Raw genomic sequence first — 19,747 nt, 5'->3', positions numbered from 1 at the left:
CAATTTCAAGAGATAAAGATCACTTCAAGCTCACCAAGGGTGAAGTCCAACAATAGTTCATTTCAATTGTTTTTCAATGTGTCAAGCTAGGACTACTTATTAACTGACCAGACTCTAAAGATACCGTAGGCGACACCTTAGTTCAGCTGTTTAATGTGGCTGTTTATCCAGTTTTCCCTGCTGTCAACATCTCCACCTTCTACAGAGTGAGTTGTCATTTTCTTCATTCCACCTCGTGGGGAAGATAATTTGAGGGGACACAGGAAGTTCTTTGCTTCCTTAAAGAATTCCCCCAACCTTATAGCTTATGAATTAGATCTTCAATGCAAATGATGCCAAATATACCAAGAGATGGAACAATCAGGAAATTATCTGTCAAGGCAATCTGTTTTTTATTAATTTTGCCATAGCCTCGCTTGGAGATGAGCGTATTTACTGACTTTAGGTTGGAGTACCACCAAGCAATGCATGGTTCCACACTCCTCAGCATGTTAATTGAAGCCTTTTTGAACTTCACAAAGGTGCCATTGAAGATCTGTGGAAGACAAATAATATGCAATACCTTGGGCACCTTTGGGCTTACTCCACTGATTACTCGGATTCTGATGACAAACGCCAGTTTTATTTCTGTGGGCACATAGAAGTTTCCAGCCTTCCTTGCCACCCTAGCCACCTGAATTTCACTCTGGTACATCTTCCTGTACTCCTTGTGATAGTGCTTTGCTTTCTCATAGATGAGCTTCCTCCTTGCCTTTCACAGCATCTTCAGGGCAAACTTCATCCCCAGGGCTTCTTTACCTTTGACTCTGCAAAATTTCTTCACTTTTTATTATGAAGGGTTTCTGGCATAAAAGCAACCTTTCTTTTCTTCTCTGGCACAAGCCTCCATGGTTGCATCTGGAAAAACACATTTCAATTTTTAGCATCTATGCCACAAACAAAAGAGCTCACAAGTTCATTTTTAAAAACACCTTTACTGTCTCTATCATATACTGGTGTTCACAGAGTGAGTGACTTTAATTCCCAACTCTCACAGGTCATCCAGAAAACTAAACAGAGCTGCTTCAGTAAACTGATAAGTCAAAAGACGCTAATAGATATCTGTAGATTTATGTTAAGTCAATACATGGTTAGATAAGAGAGAGATAGTCAGAAAAGGTCAAGGAGTGGAAGTGGAGACAGGAGGCAGAAGGGAGATTCCAGCAGGAATCAAGATGCAGCTTGAGAAGCAGGATCTAGATCCAGGTGGCCATAATTGGCAATAGGTAGATATGAATATTTTTAAGGGTTTCTATAGGTCATTTTACCTCATATAGAAGGGCAGTTTGTATCACTGTCTATTGGCTGTGATCTTACTGTGTAGAGGGTTTGTGGGTTGAGAATTTAATATATAAACCTGTTTGAAAAGCTACTGGAATTTGGAGTTACATTTGTGCTGGGTAGTGGGGTAAAAAACACACCGGGGCGTCATATCCACATGAGACAGAAGCACCAGGGCAAGCAGAGTAAACTGCCTGGGAAGGGAACCATGTGGAAACTGCAGCTTGAGGACCATGTGACAGAGTCTGTGCACTCGGCTCCACACTAGGGCAGCCTCCATGGAGTGAGACCATGGGCTCCGATAAAAGGTTAAGCCCTCTTTTTAATATTTATCTCAACATATATCTACAGAATAATTCACACAAAGACAAAGGAATATATCTTAACACATCACAGGACTTTCTCCAAAACTGATGACATATTTTATACATAAAGGAAGTTTCAGAAAATACAAGAAAATTGAAATATCTCTCTAACTTACATCTATGAATTAAAGTTGGATATCAACAGCAGAAACTGCAGAAACCTTACAAGTTAATGCTATCCAAAAATTTGCTTCTGAATAACAAAAAAATTAAGACAGAAAAATGTTTAAAAAGAGACTTTAGGATTGAATGAAAATAAAAACAACATACACAGACTTACGAACATGAAAAAAGGCTATTCTGAGGCAAATTCATAGCACTAAGTTCTAAGACACACAAAAACAGGTAAAAAGATCTCACACTCCTAACTTAAGAGTACTCCAGAAAAGTCCAAAATTAAAAGAAGAAATGAAGCATAAAAGAGTAGACAGCAAAAAAAAAAAAAAAAATATATATATATATATATATATATATATATATACCCCAGGTCTGAAATCAATAAAATGTAAACAGACAAACAAAAACAAAAATGAGGGAAATAATTTATGAAACCAAGTATTGGACTTAGAATATCTGATAAAAATAAAAAAAAAGAGATGTTCCAGCCTACTAAAATGTAGAGACAAACCGGTATGAGGCATACCAACTGAAGAAATTATAAATATAATAAGAACATACTTAAAACTTGTGTTCTACCAAATAGAAAAATTTAAGAAAATACATGTTTTTTTTGATATTTATATAACCTATTGAAGTTAAATCAAGATTAAATGGCAATTCAAACAGCCAATGCTCATTCCTCAAATGATTCTACAAAACAAAAGTAGAAGAAATACTCCCAGTTTTTTTTTTTTTTTTTTTTTTTTTAATGATGCTTGAGATAGATTCAGCATTTAGATTAGACTACAGACAGATTCAACAAATACAGAGGTTGCGAACCAATTTCCCTCATGGACATAGATGAACAATTTCTTTATCAAACATTTGCAAATCAAAAACAAGACTACATTAAGGATATCATCCATTATGACCAAATATGCTTCATTATAGAGAGGCAGGGATGGTTTAACATATGTCATTTGTAACTTTAATTGTTCCTGTCAAAGTTCTGTTGCTATTAAGAGTGTGACATTGGCCACTCTTATTAAGGAAAGTACTAATTGTGCTTGCTTACAGGTCCGGAGGGTAACAATGGTGGCCCACAGACAGACATAGTACTAGAGAAGTAGATGAGAGTTCTACAACCTCATTGGCAGGTGTCAGTAAGAGAGAGACACTGGGCCTGAATTGACCTTTTGAAACCCCAGATCCACCTCCCAGTTATATACACTCTCAAATAGGGGCACACCCATTCTAACAAGGCTGTACTCTTAATTCTGCCCAAGTAGTGCTGTTCCCAAGTGAACATTTATTGTAATTATGAGCCTATAGGATCCATTTCTATCCAAATGAACACATTACACTTCTTGTCCTTCAAAAGTATATATAAGACATATCATGAAACAAAAGTGCATTCAAGCCAACTTCAAAGGTCCACATAAGAGTCCCAACACTGTTTTTTTTAAACGACTTTATTTTACAAAACAAAGATAAATGTACAGATTTTAAACATTTTTTGCTTAAAATTATACATTTTTGTCAGTACTGTTTTTTCAGACATTGAAATAATTTTTGCATAAAACCATGTGAATATATTTTTTTTGTCAGAACTTGATTTTTTTCAAGGGCTTGACAGTATGCATTGAAAACCTAATAGTTACAATGAGCGTAAAGTACATGCAAAACAAAACAGAACATGGAAATAGTCAAAGTCTTCTTGTTTTGTAAATATATGTATATTTTTTTTTTGTTTTCTTTATTTCTTGGACTTCATACACTCTGTGAGTTGTTTCTCGGGGAGTGCAAGCCTCTGGGGTTAGCATCCCACTATCAGTGACTGCATATTATGTCTGTTCTTTTGTGACTGGGTTATCTCACTCAGGATGATATTCTATAGATGCAGCCATTTTCTTAAGAATTTGGTTAAGTCATTGTTTCTAGTGGCTGAGTAGTATTCCATTGTGTATATGTACCACAATTTTTGTATCCATTCATCTTCTGAAGGACATCTGGGTTCCTTCCAGCTTCTGGCTATTATAAATAGAGCAGCTATGAACATTGTGGTGCATATATCTTTGTTGTGTATTGAAGTGTCTCTGGGGTATATGCCCAGAAATGGAATAGCTGGGTCTTCAGGTAGTACTATATCCAATTTTCTGAGGTATCACCAGACAGATTTCCAGAGTGGTTGTATTAGCTTGCAACCCCACCAACAGTGGAGAAGTGTTCCTCTTTCTCCGCAGCCTCGCCACCATCTGCTGTCATCTGAGTTTTGGATCTTGGCCAATCTGACTGGTGTGAGGTGGTATCTCAGGGTTGTTTTGATTTGCATTTCCCTGATGGTTAAGGATGTCGAGCACTTCCTCAGGTGTTTCTCGGCCATTCGGTGTTCCTCAACTGAAAACGTTTTGTTTAGCTCTGTACCCCATTTTTTAATAGGGTTATTTGATTCTCTGGTGTCTAGCTCTTTGAGTTCCTTGTACACCTTGGATATTAGGCCTCTCTCTGATGTGGTGTTGGTAAAGATCTTTTCCCATTCTGTTGGTTGCCGTTTTGTTTTCTTGACGATGTCTTTAGCCTTACAGAAACTTTGCAATCTCATTAAGTCCCATTTGTTAAACTTTGATTTTAGATCTTGAGCCATTGGTGTTTTGTTCAGGAAAATTTCTCCTGTACCTATGTGTTCTAAGGTTTTCCCTACTTTCTCATCTAATAGTTTCAGTGTATCTAATTTAATGTGGAGATCTTTGATCCACTTACACTTGAGCTTTGTACAAGGAGATAAGAACGGGTCTATTTTCATTCTTTTGCATGCTGAGTGCCAGTTGGACCAGCACCATTTGTTGAATAGGCTGTCCTTTTTTCCATTGAATGTTTACTGCTCCTTTGTCAAAAATCAGGTGACCATATACATGAGGGCTCATTTCTGGATCTTCTATTCTATTCCATTGATCCACATGCCTATTTCTGTACCAGTACCATGCAGTTTTCAGCACAATTGCCTTGTAATATAGATTGAGGTCAGGGATAGTGATTCCCGCACATGTTTTTTTGTTGTTGAGGATGGATTTCGCTATTCTAGGTCTTTTGTTATTCCATATGAAATTGCACATTGATCTTTCCAATTCCATGAAGAACTGGGTTGAAATTTTGATGGGGATTGCATTGAATCTGTAGATTGCTTTTGGTAGGATGGCCATTTTTAAGATGTTGATTTTTCCAATCCATGAGCATGGGAGATCTTTCCATTTTCTGAGATCATCCTCAATTTCTTTCTTTAGAGGTTTGAAGTTCTTGTCATTCAGGTCCTTCACTTGCTTAGTTAGAGTCACACCAAGGTATTTCATAGTTTTTGTAACGATTGTGAAGGGTACCTTTTCTCTAATTTCTTTCTCCACATGTTTGTCCTTTGAGTACAGGAAGGCTACTGATTTGTTTGAGTTAATTTTGTATCCAGCCACTTTGCTGAACTTGTTTATCAGCTGTAGGAGTTCTCTGGTGGAATTTTTGGGGTCACTCAAGTACACTATCATGTCATCAGCAAAGAGTGATGTTTTTATCTCTTCCTTTCCGATTTGTATCCCCTTAATCTACTTTTGCTGTCTAATTGCTTCAGCCAGGACTTTCAGTACTATGTTGAATAGGTAGGGGGAGAGTGGGCAGCCTTGTCGAGTCCCTGATTTTAGTGGGATTGCTTCAAGTTTCTCGCCATTAAGTTTGATGTTGGCTGTTGGTTTGCTGTATATTGCTTTTATTATGTTTAAGTATGGGCCTTGGATTTCTGTTCTTTCCAGGACTTTTAACAAGAAGGGGTGTTGGATTTTGTCGAATGCTTTCTCAGCGTCTAGTAAGATGACCATGTGATTTTGGTCTTTGAGTTTGTTTATATGGTGGATTACGTTGATGGATTTCCGTATGTTAAACCATCCCTGCATCCCAGGGATGAAGCCTACTTGGTAATGATGAATGATCGTTTTGATGTGTTCTTGAATTCGGTTTGCAAGGATTTTGTTGAGTATTTTTGCATCAATGTTCATAAGTGAGATTGGTCTGAAGTTCTCTTTCATTATAGGGTCTTTGTGTGGTTTAGGTACGAGGGTTATTGTAGCCTCAAAAAATGAGTTGGGAAATATTCCATCTGATTCTATCTTTTGAAATAGTTTTGCCAGTATTGGTGTTATATCCTCAATAAAAGTCTGATAAAATTCTGCACTGAATCCGTCTGGACCTGGGCTTTTTTTTGTTGGGAGGCTTTTGATGACTTCTTCTATTTCTTTAGGTGTTATAGGGTTATTTAGATGGTTTACTTAGTCTTGGTTTAACTTTGTGACCTTGTATCTGTCTAGGAATTCATCCATTTCCTCCAGATTTTCCAATTTTGTGGAGTATAAGTTTTTGTAGTAAGATCTGATGATTTCTTGAATTCCCTCAGTTTCAGTTGTTATGTCCCCACTTTCCTTTCTGATTTTGTTAATTTGGATACTCTCTCTTTGCCCTCCAGTTAGTCTGGCTAGGGGTTTATCAATCTTGTTGATTTTGTCAAAGAACCAACTCTTGGTTTTGTTGATTTTTTCAATGTTTCTTTTTGTTTCTATTTGGTCTATTTCTGCCCTAATTTTGATTATTTCTTGCTGTCTACTCTTTTTAGGTATATCTGCTTCCTTTTGTTGTAGGGCTTTTAGCTGTGCTGTCAGGTTGCTGATGTGAGCTCTCTCTAGTTTCTTTTTGGAAGCACTTAGGGCTATGAGTTTTCCTCTCAATACTGCTTTCATTGCATCCCATAGGTTTGGGTATGTTGTGTTTTTGTTTTCATTGAATTCTAGAAAATACTTAATTTCTTTCTTTATTTCTTCTTTAACCCTGCTATCCTTTAACAGAGCATTGTTTAGTTTCCATGTGTATGTGGGCTTTTTGTTGTCTTTGTTGTTGTTCAAGACCAGCCGTAGACCATGGTGATCTGAGAGGATGCATGGGAGTATTTCAATCTTCTTATATCGATGGAGGCTCGTTCTGTGTCCAATTATGTGGTCAATTTTCGAGAAGGTGTTATGGGGTGGTGAGAAGAAGGTGTATTCTTTTGCTTTGGGATAGTATGTTCTGTATATATCTATTAATTCTAGTTGGTTCAAAGTCTCTGCCAGTTTTGCAGTGTCCTGGTTCAGTTTCTGTTTCCCTGATCTGTCCATTGGTGAGAGTGGGGTATTAAAGTCTCCCACTATTATTGTGTGGGGTGAAATGTATTTTTTGAGCTTTACTAGGGTTTCTTTTATGAATGTGCGTGATTTTATATTTGGAGCATATAAGTTAAGGATTGAGAGTTCCTCCTGACAGATTTCCTCGGTAATGAGTAAAAAGTGTCCTTCCTTATCTTTTTTGATAACTTTTGGTTGGAAATTTACTTTATTCGATATTAGAATAGCCACTCCAGCTTGCTTCTTGGAGCTGTTTGCTTGGAAGTTTTTTTCCCACCCTTTTACTCTGAGATAGTGTCTGTCTTTGTCTCTGAGATGAGTTTCCTTTATGCAGCAAAAGGCTGGATTTTGTTTATGTATCCATTCTGATAGTCTATGTCTCTTTATTGGGGAGTTGAGACCATTTATGTTAATAGATATCAAGGAATAGTTGTTTCTGTTTCCTCCCATTATTGCTTTTTTGGGTTGAGTTGTGTCTGTGTTTTTTTCTTCTTTTAGTTTTCTTTTTTAGGAGTTTTCTTGTTCTTACTAGGCTGTATTTTCCCTCATTGTATTGGGTTTTCTACCTATAATTCGTTGTAGTGCTGGGTTTGTGGTCAGATATTGTGTAAATTTTGATTTGTCTTGAAATATCTTCGTCTCTCCATCAATGGTGATTGATAGTTTTGCTGGGTATAGCAGCTTGGGCTGGCACTTGTGCTCTCTTAAGGAGTGCATGATGTCTGTCCAGACTCTTCTAGCTTTCATAGTCTCTGTTGAGAAATCGGGTGTGAGTCTGATTGGTCTGCCTTTATATGTTACCTGACTTTTTTCCCTTACTGCTTTTAGTATCCTTTCTTTACTTTGGGTGCTTGATGTTTTCACAATTATGTGTCGGGAGGTATTTCTTTTCTGGTCCAACCTATTTGTAGTTCTGAAGGCTTCTTTTATGCTCGTGGTCATCTCATTCTTGAGGGTAGGGAAGTTTTCTTCTATGATTTTGTTGAAGATATTTACTGTGCCCCTTAGTTGATACTCATCTCCCTCTTCTATTCCTATTATCCTTAGGTTCGGTCTTCTCATTGTGTCTTGGATTTCCTGGACATTTTGGGTTAGGAGCTTTTTGTTTTTTGCATCTTCTCTGGCTGTTTTGTCTATGTTTGCAATGTTGTCTTCTGCCCCAGAGATTCTCTCTTCGATCTCTTGTAATCTATTGGAAATGCTTGCTTCTGTGACTCCTGATTTCTTTTTTTGGTGTTCTGAGTCTAGGGTTATCTCTTTTAGTGTTTTCTTTATTGTGTCAATCTCTGTTTTAATTTCCCTCTTTTATTCCTTTATTTCTTTGGTTTTGTTTTCCTCTCGTTCTTTGAGTGTTTTTCTTGTTTCTTCTTTAAAAGCTTCTGAATCTTTTTGCTTTTCCTCCCTTTCTTGTTTAAGTAACTCTATCAGCGTCTTGAGGCATGATTTCAGGTCTGTGTCTTCTTTTTCTGGAGTATTTGGAGTTCAGATGTTTGCTGTTATGGGAGAGCTGGGCTCTGGTGTTGTTAGATTGTCTTGGTTTCCTTGGGATATACTCTTTCTCTTTCCTCTTGCCATTTTGTTGTCAGTGATATGTTCTTACCTTTCCCTTGTATCTGGTCTGTGACCCTGGTTCTCCACTGGTTGAGGTGTCAGATGGGTCGAGTCCTGTTTTATGCCTTAGAGTCGTCGGGTGTGAGCAGAAGTTCCAACGTTCTGTTTCTGTTTGCTGGATCAGGCAAGACAGGGCAGGGCAAGGCAGGGGGTGCACTTTCATTGTGTACTCCACAGAGATCTTTCTGCTCCCCTGTGGTCTAGGCTTCCCACTCACCAGTTGCTCAGCCTCTATGAGCCGCTGATCTGGGTGGCAGGTAGGCCAGGATCTGCTCTGCGTCCGGAAGTCGCCTCCGGGGAGAAACAGAAGTTCTAATTTTCTGTTCCCAATCGCAGTTGCTCAGCCTCTATGAGCCGCCGTTCCGCCTTGCAGGTAGGCCAGGCTCTGATCTGCATCCCAAAGTTGCCTCTGGGTGGGAACAGAAGTTCTAATTTTCTGTTCCCAATTGCTGGATCGGGCAGGGCGGGGCAGGGCAAGGTACGGTGCGCACTTTCCGTGTGCACTCTGCAGAGATCTCACTGCTCCCCTGCAGTCTTGGTCTCCCACTCACCAGTTGCTCAGCCTCTATGAGCCGCCGTTCTGCCTGGCAGGTAGGCCAGGCTCTGCTCTGTGTCAGGAAGTCGCCTCCGGGTGGAAACAGAAGTTCTAATTTTCTGTTCCCAATCGCAGTTGCTCAGCCTCTATGAGCTGCTGATCTGGGTAGCAGGTAGGCCAGGCTCCGCTCTGCGTCCAGAAGTCGCCTCCGGGTGGAAACAGAAGTTCTAATTTTCTGTTCCCAATCGCAGTTGCTCAGCCTCTATGAGCTGCCGATCTGGGTGGCAGGTAGGCCAGGCTCCGCTCTCCCCAACACTGTTTTTAAAGCCTAAAATCAAAGTGTCTTTTGACACTTAAGGCAATATCTTAACTGTAATCCACTGTAAAATAAAAATTAAAAGGCAGATCATGTATTTTCAATACACAATGCCACAGGACATGAATTACTGTTCCAAAAGGGAGCAAAGAATAGTGAAGAAATATTAGACAAGAGCAAGATCTAAAAGCAGCATGATAAACTCCAGTTTCTGCATTCATGTGTCTATGTCAAGGGGCTCTTCACATCTCCAACTCCTTTCAGCTTTGTTCACTGCAACACACTTCTCTCTCTAGATTGGCTCTGTCAGGATACAGGAGTCATCCCATAAACAACTCAGCCACCTATCTCAGTCTAACACTGATAGTTTAGTTTATTGAACACATATCCTCCAGGACTGATCGATCAAGGATACAGGTCAGACTGAATAGCTGATACTGCAACCCTGATTGTTTTCCCAGAAGCAGATTCTAAAGGCAAATCTATTAATGCTCATAGCAACCATAAAAGCTGACATACAGGTGCAGGATGTGTTGCCAGACTGATGTGGTGGTTGTTTTGGGTCAAAGCTTATTGTAACCTACTATACAAAGGAGTTCTAGCTAGCCTCTGTTGTGATTGGCTCTAAAGGAGTGCAGGGGTCTGGGAAATTTCCAAGAACACCAAAGCATAGAACTTAACCAGATATGGTTAATGATTAACTTGGACATGAGAAAAGTCCTCTGTAACAATGCAAGATGGTTGGCTACCGGCATAAAACAAAATGACTACAGTAATATCAGAAAGGCAGGGCTCCCTAGGTCTTGACAGTTGATATCTGGCCTGTAGCTTTCCTCACCCACTCTCCCAGGCTCTGTTATCTTCAGCATCTTCGCCTCTCAAACAACATCCACGCTTCATCTGCACAACTTCAAGCAAAGACCTCTAAGGGCCTCTGTGCAAGGACACTCCTCATGTTTGTGTGGCATCTCTAGCTTTTCTTAGCCATGGAGGTGGGTTCCATAACCCATTTCACATATCCTTGATTCCAAATTCAGAAGCTTTTCACCAAAGCTCCCAAGTTCACTCAGCTTTTTGGGATCTACTAATTCAAGACCTACTAATTCAAATATATTTTCACCTGCTTTTATTTCTTGATGATTTCCTTTACTGCCTAAGCTTGGCTGTCGCGGACTCTATCTGTAGAGCAGACCTACCTTAAACTACAAGATTCTCCTGCCTCTGTTCCCCCAACTGCTTGGATTAAAAGTGTGCACCATCATACCTGGCTTGAAAGTTTTCTTTCCTTCCTCTCCACAAGTTGGAAGCTTACTTGGGTGGGGTCTTGCTTGGAGGTCACCATTCCATTCATTCTATTTAGTAGCAAGTATTTCTTTATATTTTTGTGCACTGGACTTGACTCCATTAAGATTCCTGGTGCCTCTTTTCTCCTCAAACTGCACTTTTTATTTCTACTTTGGTGTGGTTATTTACATTATAGGTTTGCATGAGTGTGACCACCAATTAGAAGTAACGCAGTAAATACTAGGCTGTATGGAAATCTTCTCTCAGAAAGCTATTAATCCATAACTCTTCAACTTAGCCTTTGGTAGATTTTCTTACAATGTCAGAAAACAGCCACATTGTTTGCCAAAATGTCACAAATGTGGTCTTCAGGTCAACTACTAATAATCTTCTCCTCTGAAACCCAGGGCTCTACATTAATAATCAACCTAAATGAAGAGACACTCAAAATATTTCTACTAAAATTAGGAACAAGACAAGTTGTCCTCTCATATATAACTGTTCAATACAACATTTGGAATCTTAACTAGAGCAATAAGACAACAGAAAATGACCAATGGAGGATACAAATAAGAAAGAAAAAGCCAAAGTAATTTTATATACAGATGATATAATTGCACACCTAAATGACCTTAAATAGCTGACTTGAATACTCCTAGAGCTGACACTCACTCTTATCAAAGTAGCAGGACACAGAGTTAATACTGTAAGTAATTTTCTTGATTAATGATCAAAGGTTGGAGGGCCCATTGTGGCTGGTGCCAACCTGGGCTCTATAAAAAAGCAAGCTGAGCAAGCCAGCAGAAGCAAGCCAGTAAGCAGAACCACTCCATTGCCTCTGCATCAGTTATAATTCCTGCCCTGTGTGAGTTCCAGTCCTAACTTCCTTTGGTGATGAACAGCAATATGCAAGTGTAAACTGAATAAACTCTCTCCTCCCCAACTTATTTCTTGGTCATGATGGTTTGTGCAGGAATACAAACCTACAGACAGAGGGAGAACTAAACTGGGAGGATCAAATGGGGAGTGGGAGTGGAGAGGAGGGAAAATTCAGGAAAAAGGGAGAGAGACAGGTAAAATAAAGTCCGAGAAAATGGTCATATAGAAACCTATCCCTGTAGAAGCTGCCTAACTGGACATCTCTTAACACTGAAATTTCCAGTGCAGGGGATGAATAGAATCTCATTAAGTTATTGTCACGATGGTCCTATGGGAATACCCATGCAATCTAGGCTATCACCAAGGTTGCTGACCCCAAACTGCTGTTAAGAATCTCCTGCTGAAAGTAACACCTACAAAACTCATTGAACACTGAGAAATCCAGCTGGTGACTATCTAGAGTCTTCACTCACCTTCACTTGTACTGACTAGTATTCCTGGCACGTGAGACTACCCTGCATAATAACACAGGAGAAAGGTAAACACAAGCTTAGATAGAAGCCCCTTAATCTACAATGATGATCTGCCTGAAAGATGAGCTAGAGTAATCATGGTATAAAGTGAGAGCAAGTTTGAGACAAACCCAGGCTGCCATCACACTAGCCCACTTGGCAGAAAATACGCAAGATAGCCCATGCTCAATGTAAAACAGCAAAGTCAGGGACGGCATAGCATTCCTGAGTTGACGCCAGATTCCCAGAGGCCCTGGGTACCACTATGGTGACCAAGTATGTAGGAAGGAGATAGAAGAGAAAGCAAAGCAGAAAGATATATATATAAAATAAAGAGAAGCACAACCTTCGAGTGAAAGACTGCCTGATATGAATAACCAGTGATGCCACCTAAGACCATGGTGAGCTTCATGCTGTCACTGAGGCCCATGTCTCAGTTTGTGGCCTTGCAGCAACTGGGGTCTGTGACTCTAGGAGCTCCTTGCAGAGGGTGAATAGCCCTGCCAACATATCTCTTACCTAGCCTGCTGCTGAGAGGGTCATAGAAGGTACATACAAAGACATTGTTGAGTAGAGAAAGAGAAGTATCATAAAAGGGGTTTCATGTAAATTTTTGTCATGCTACCGCTGTTCAGTGCAAGTACTCTGAATGTTTTACCTATTTTTGTTTACTTAAATAAGGCTTATTATTTATGCAGGAGTTGGTATAAACTACAATAAATATTAACATCCAACTGGATAGTATGCAAAGGGATAAATATTTTTGAATATTAGTGAATACTTTTGATAGGCATAGCCCAAAAGCTTCGAACAATCCTATGCCTAACTCTACCATAAATATCAACAGACATTACACATAAATCCCTATTGACTATGAATTTCTAAATAGAGCCCCAGCATCTCCTAGCAAGGTATACATCAAAAGCTTTGAAGTTTATTGAATCTGGGCAAAGTATATTCCAGACTTGTTGGCACAGTGTACAACTTATATTCACGTTATACATTTTAGGATCTGTAATTTAAGCCTGATTGATTTTTTAAGCTGGACTAGATCATACATTGCTCAGTGAGTAGTCATATTTGTAGATGAGTCTGCATTAGATATATTATTTTCTTGGACTTTGAACAAACACAGATCAATATTAGGACATAAACCTATTGAAAGTGTGTTCAGTGTTGTTCAGTCATCAAGTGGAATGGTAATTTCATTCCTGCTTATCTCTACATTTTTTGAGCAGATGTTTGAATTGTGAATATTTTTTTTTTATTTTTGACAATATAGTATAATAACATCATTCTGTTTCTACTTTCCAAACCTTTCTATGTACCTCCCTCTTGCTTTTCTTTCAAACTCATAGCCTTCTTAAAACTATCATTTCACACACACACACACACACACACACACACACACACACACACGCACGCACATACACACATACACACACATATTCCAAAATATGTAAGTATAATCCTCTCAGTTTGTATAAAGTCGTTGCATGTAGGTTTTATATTTCTCTGTAACTCAGACTGACCTTGAACACAACATAGCCCAGGCAACTCTTAAGCTTAAGATTGTCCTGTATCAGAATGCTAAGAACTGTAATCCCAAGCAAGTGCTTCAATACCCAGTGTGACTTCTTTTCTTTCCCTGCATTAGAACCTGAGAAAAAATTATGAATATGGGAATATTTGATAGTTACTTTATATGTATGCCTAGTTATAATGGATAAGAAATAGAAATGTCCATTTAAAAGAATTCATTGTTTCAGTATTTGAAGTTCATTATGAAATGACAATTTATAGTTTAACTGTTGAATTCTAGCTAAGGTTACTGTTCATTTAACTTGGGAAGCTCATATAAACCAGGAATAACTTTCAAGAGAAAAACACTTTGGTAGAGGAACAATTATATAAGCCAGCTGTACACCATGAAATAATCTCCGGTTAATGAAAATAAGGCCAAACCAACTTGAAATGCTTAAGTGTTTTGTTCTGCTTTGTTTTAAATCTTAGATTAATATTAATGAATCTTAATTAATTAATATTAATCTTAGATTAATATAATTAGTATTTATATTAATTTAGCCACAGAGTCCGTGTGTGTGGTTCCATTTAAATATTGCTAATATCTTTTGGTGATTGAAAAAAAATCAATTATTTTGTTATATTTCTTCAGCAATACTTTTGAGAAGATAGGTAAAATGTATCCTGAATGAATTTCTCAAAGAAAGATGCAGATAAAGAAAATTGCATGTAGGGTGTTTACTTGGGCCTTTTGGAACAATGAAGGGGTGGAAATTCAGCTGTGTTACAAAAAATACTCCATCAGATACTATATAGTATATGAAGGTATATTCCTACATAATGTGTAACTCTTTAGATGCATCTTAATTCAGGGAACATAATAGAAACTTGTAGATTTATGTAAGGCATTACATGATTGGACAGGGAGAGGTAGGTGGGGAAGAGGGAGGAAATTGGGAGAGAAAGAGAGAGAGAGAGAGAGAAGAAATCAAGATGGAAGTTCGATCGAGAGGGGTGATCTGGACCCAGGTAAATTTAATTGGCAATAGGTAGCTATGGATATTTTAAGGATTTTATAGATCTTTTATCTTCTATGAAAGGGCAATTGGTATCTTTGTCCATCTGATGTATTCTTATTGTATATAGGGTTTGTGGATTGAGAATTGAATATATAAACCTGTATGAAAAGTAACCAGGCTTTAAAGTGATGTTAGTGACTGGCAGTGGGGGAAAGAAGATGCCAGGGCAGTAATAGGGAAGGTGGAGTGAGACCATGGGGGCCACATGGATGGAGTGACAGAGTCCATGCTTCTGTCTCCATACTAAAAGTGGTGTCCATGAATGCGACTATGGGGGCCAATAAAAAATAAACTATTCCAAACTTAATATTTACTGCAACAGAAACTAGTGTCCAAAACACAAACACACTGTGAAATATGTTCAGGAGGTATATGGTTGACACAACCCAGGATCTTTCATAATTATAAAAATTAGGCATAAGTTCCATAACTAAAGTGCACAGATTTGTAATCCAGATCACCATCACAACATAATGACTATTACCAGGCATTAGTGGGCATTTTTTTTTTTTTTTACATACATCTACTTTCATTCTTTTTTGCTTTCCTGTTCTTTCATCCCTTTTCTTTGATTTTACTCTTTTGTTTACAGCTGCCACTAGATAATGTTTTTCACAATGAATAGAATCCTTCAAAAATGCCACAATGCTTTCTTTCTTTCCATCTTACACTTACTATCCTATTTGCTTCTTGTCCTGATTAATATGCCCTAAAAGAATATGACATTAAACTGTCACTGTTCAAATATATTGTGTGAACAACTATCCTGTTGCTGAACCCATTATGATCAGGTCTATAAAATAACTACTTTTACATGTGTAATGAGGCTAAGTAAGTAAGATCACAGAGCACACATCATGCTTTTGGATATAAGGCCTGTCCTCAAAGAAAGACTTTATGTAAACAATATTTTGCTTGGTAGGGGTCAACTTAAACAAGACATTTTGTTTAGTCTATTAATACTTTTTCAAAAGGGGACTCTTGAAATTATTTTGATTTTCATAAATATTTGACACTTCAGGAGTTCTCAATTTCATTATTGATTTAAATATCCTATAAAGTTAACTTCCAACATGGATTTCTTGCCAGTAATAGCAACAAAATCAATCTACTTAGTTCCCTGTGTGTGTGTGTGTGTGTGTGTGTTTATATGTGGTTTCTTTGCATGTGTTTGTCTATGTCTGTGAGTCTATTTGTGTGTGAATATCTCTGTCTTTTTTTTTGTTTAAAGAAGACAATTGAATATTTTTAAAATGTTAGGATTAACAGAGTTGATTCCAAGTTTAAATTTTAAGAATACTTCTTGACAGATTCCATGAAAATGGCTCACTGAAGGTACTCTTTGCCTTTTATTATTGAGAGTTAAAGATGTTGTCTTTGATGAAGCATAATTATTAAAATGCACACAAATTTGCATCTCATATTGTAAAACTTGAGTCTCAGTTTTATCTAGATAAATTAATTAGAAAATCATTAAAACTGTTCAAATTTTCTGGTTGTTTTTATTCTGGTGTTGAATAATTGTCTTAAAAGCAAAATGAATTAAAACATCTATAACAAATTTTTACTCCATTAATTTTGCTATTTATTTAATTCTTCAGTTAAGTGTTTCTTCAAGAAAACAAAGCTTAACGTTTATTTCAGCCTTTGGCTCATAAGAAAAATCTCTATATTTATGTATTCCTTTCAGGATTCTTGGGGTTTTTATTTGTTTTTTGTTTGTTTGTTTGTTTGTTTGTTTGTTTGATATGTTGGCATTTAGCATTGAGAGTCAATTTTTCTTTCAGTACTATAGCTCACTTACACACAAAACTACATAAAATATTGTAGTTTTCTCTCTGGACAGTGTATAGTAACTAATCTGTTCTACTGAATTCTGAGTAACATGCATCATTTAAAAAGACAATGCAAGATTCTTCCGTGTCCAGCATGGTAAGTAAGTTGGTGACACACTGACTGTTTCATTGTTAATTTTTACTTGAAATGTCTTTCAGTACTTTTCTACTTGAGCTTTACAAACAAAATGAACAACAGTGATGTTGCTAATGGTACATAATAGAGATAAATATGTTCTATGTGTGTCCTGAATCTCATTGTTTTATCTCTTAATAGCACATATGCTAGTGACCACAGTAAAAGTGTTAGGAAGAAAATCTGTAGAGTTAGATCTTATGGCATGATTAGCATACGGGAAATCTACCATTGTGAATACAGACAAAACCTAGCTTTTCAGAGCACAATGGGTGTGATTGGCATAACTACTTGACCCCTGGTTTGGCAGGGGTGATCCCAGTGGTTTATTCTTCCTTTGGAATCATAGTGTGAAATGAATGCAAAAAATGCTCCCTTTCTAACTTCTTCCCCCCTTTATCCCTCAGCTTAAGGCGCTTTCACAGTTAGTCCTATGACCCAGGTTTTGGAGATAAAGGAGCAAATGTTGCCATTGGAAACTTCAGTTGGGCTGATTTACTTTCTACAAAGTCCCTTGAAGAAACAAAGGAGAAATGTATATTGTAAGTGCTTTTAAAAGATTAACCAAGAGTTGAAAACTAATTTCATGAAGAGAATTTGTAGATTGAACATCCAATCTTTTCATACTTGGTATAAAAGGTATATTAGAAAACATAAGTGGTATGTCCCCCGCTTACAGAACATAAAATTAACTGAGAGTAAAATCACTTTTACATAGGCTATGTTATACTTTGTCTTAGGTAGAGTTATAGCTGTGACTCAGTATAGAACTGCAACTACCAGAACTTGTACTTCTCAACCAATAACTTACAGAAATGACTGCAATGGATATTTAAAATATATTCAGTAGTTTCAGTATAACAGATCCTGCTCCAAATGCTTTACAGTTATTTCCTTTAATCTATTCTATTTCCTGGTGTTGCCAGGTTGTCTTGGTTTCCTTGGGATATGCTCTTTCTCTTTCCTTTTGCCATCTTGTTTTCAGTGATGTGTTCTTGCCTTTCCTGGTACCTGGTCTGTGTCCCTGGATCTCCGCTGGTCCAGGTGGTGGATGGGCCGAGCCCTGTTCTTCGCCCCAAAGCCACCTGTTGGGAACAGAGGTCCCAATGCTGAGTTCCCGGTCCCTGGATCAGGCAGGGCAGGGGCACACTTTACGTGTGCACTCGGCGAAGATCTCTCTGCCCCCTGGCTATTAGGATGCTCTTCTCACCAGCCTTTATCTCTGGGAACTGCTGGGCCAGGTGCAGATTGGCCAAGCCCTATTCTGTGCCCCAAAGCCACCTGGTGGGAACAGAGGTCCCACTGCTGTGTTCCTGGTCCCTGAATCAGGCAGGGCAGGGGTGTGCTTTCCGTGTGGACTCAGCAGAGATCTCTCTGCCCCCAGGCTATTCAGATCCCCTTCTCACCAGCTTTATCTCTGGGAACTGGACAATAGATTTCGTTATCCTAGGTTTTTTGTTATTTCTGATGAATATGTAAATTGTTCTTTCCAACTCTGTGAAGAATTGAGATAAAATCAATCCAAATATAAAGTTCAGAAGCCTAGTGTCAATGGATAAAAATACAAAATTTCCTGAATCTAAGGCTCAGGTAACATTGTGAAAGAGAGGGCAGAGAGACTTCAATAGCCAGAGGATAAAAAATTTAATTTGGAGAGACTGTCTCTTAGTAATGCCAATATCTACACCCATAAAGCCTCATTAACATAGCTATAGACTACCCAAACAGGGCCTGAACAAGAATCACACCTATATAGATGCCAAAATGGATGAAGAAAATGCTAGGTGCCGTACACAGAATCTCGAAGCAATTGAATGAAGCTGGGAGCAGAAGTGGTTCCCTCCAGGGAAGAACAGGCCACTCCAGGAAAAATGGTCAACCCTGAAAACATATGTAGAAGAAGCATTGTATGGACTCAAGGCTTACATTCAGTGTCAGTATATTTAGCATAGATAGATATATGAGCATACATACATACATACATACAACATGCATATATACAAAAATACATACAGGCATGCAGTAACAGTTAAGGAATAATGAGGTTATGTATTGCAAGGATTATTTGGAAATTTTGAGAGGGAAGAAAGAAAAGGAAGAAATATAATTACATTATAATATTAAAAATTAAAATTTGAAAAGGTAGAAACAAAAGGAAAACTACCCTAAAGTTTTAAGCTTTTTTTAACCTAATGCTTAAGCTAATATTTCTCTTTGATCAAATTATCGACTGCATCCAGATTCTTAACATTTCACACTTGAACACTGAATGTGCACTCATGGCATATTTTGAGCTAACTTGTCTCATTTTTAGTTTATTTCCTTATATTTTTGTACACAGACATAAGGAATAGTTCTTGTAAACTTACACATAAGTGTCTATACAATATATATACTTCTGCACACACATATATCTGTATCTTAACACACACACACACATATATCCATAGAAATGCTTATGTATATGTTTTATTTATATTTATGTAATATATATATATATATATATATATATATATATGCAATAGCTCCTATATTCAGTATTCAATTTCTTATTAAAATGTTTATCTTGCATTTGAGTTCCCATCATTCACAATAGTGGATGTAACTATCTTTCTGACTTAGTTTCTCTTTCAGTCTAGTAATCTATCTCTAGTTATCTAATTCGGATGGTAGCAAGGCTCATGAGCTCATGAATTTAGTGAAGGACATACTACAGTTGATAGCGGCTAATGAATTTTCTTCAGAGCTTGGTAATCTGGATGGTTGCTCATACCTCACAGAATGACCATATGCAAGTACACACACTAAGCCCCAGACTTGTTGTATTGTAATATAAAGAAATATATTAGTAAGGGGTCACAGACTTGGGGGAAGAGTGTAGAGAGGTAACATCTCTGAGTAGTAGGAGTGAGTCAGGGGATAATATGATTCGAATATGTTGTGTATATGGGTAGACTTTCTTTCTTTCTTTTCTTTTTATTGGATATTATCTGTATTTACATTTCAGATCTTATCCCCTTTCCCCCATTCCCATCCTCCCTTCTCCTCCCATTGCCTCCA

General features: G+C 37.8%; 1 pseudogene across 1 annotated transcript; it reads right to left on the bottom strand.

The window, feature by feature from the left end:
* Positions 1-137: 137 nt before the first annotated feature.
* On the bottom strand, positions 138-1,613 carry LOC308420901 (large ribosomal subunit protein uL30-like; annotated as a pseudogene). The gene is made up of 2 exons: positions 1,461-1,613; positions 138-751 (listed from the first exon to the last, which is right to left on the bottom strand). The product of its transcript is annotated as a large ribosomal subunit protein uL30-like (transcript).
* Positions 1,614-19,747: the final 18,134 nt, after the last annotated feature.

This window comes from Micromys minutus (assembly GCF_963924665.1).
Source record: "Micromys minutus genome assembly, chromosome: 5".
Taxonomy (NCBI): Eukaryota; Metazoa; Chordata; class Mammalia; order Rodentia; family Muridae; genus Micromys; species Micromys minutus.
Note: the sequence above shows the minus strand (reverse complement) of the source record. Positions and strands in the feature narration are given on the sequence as shown.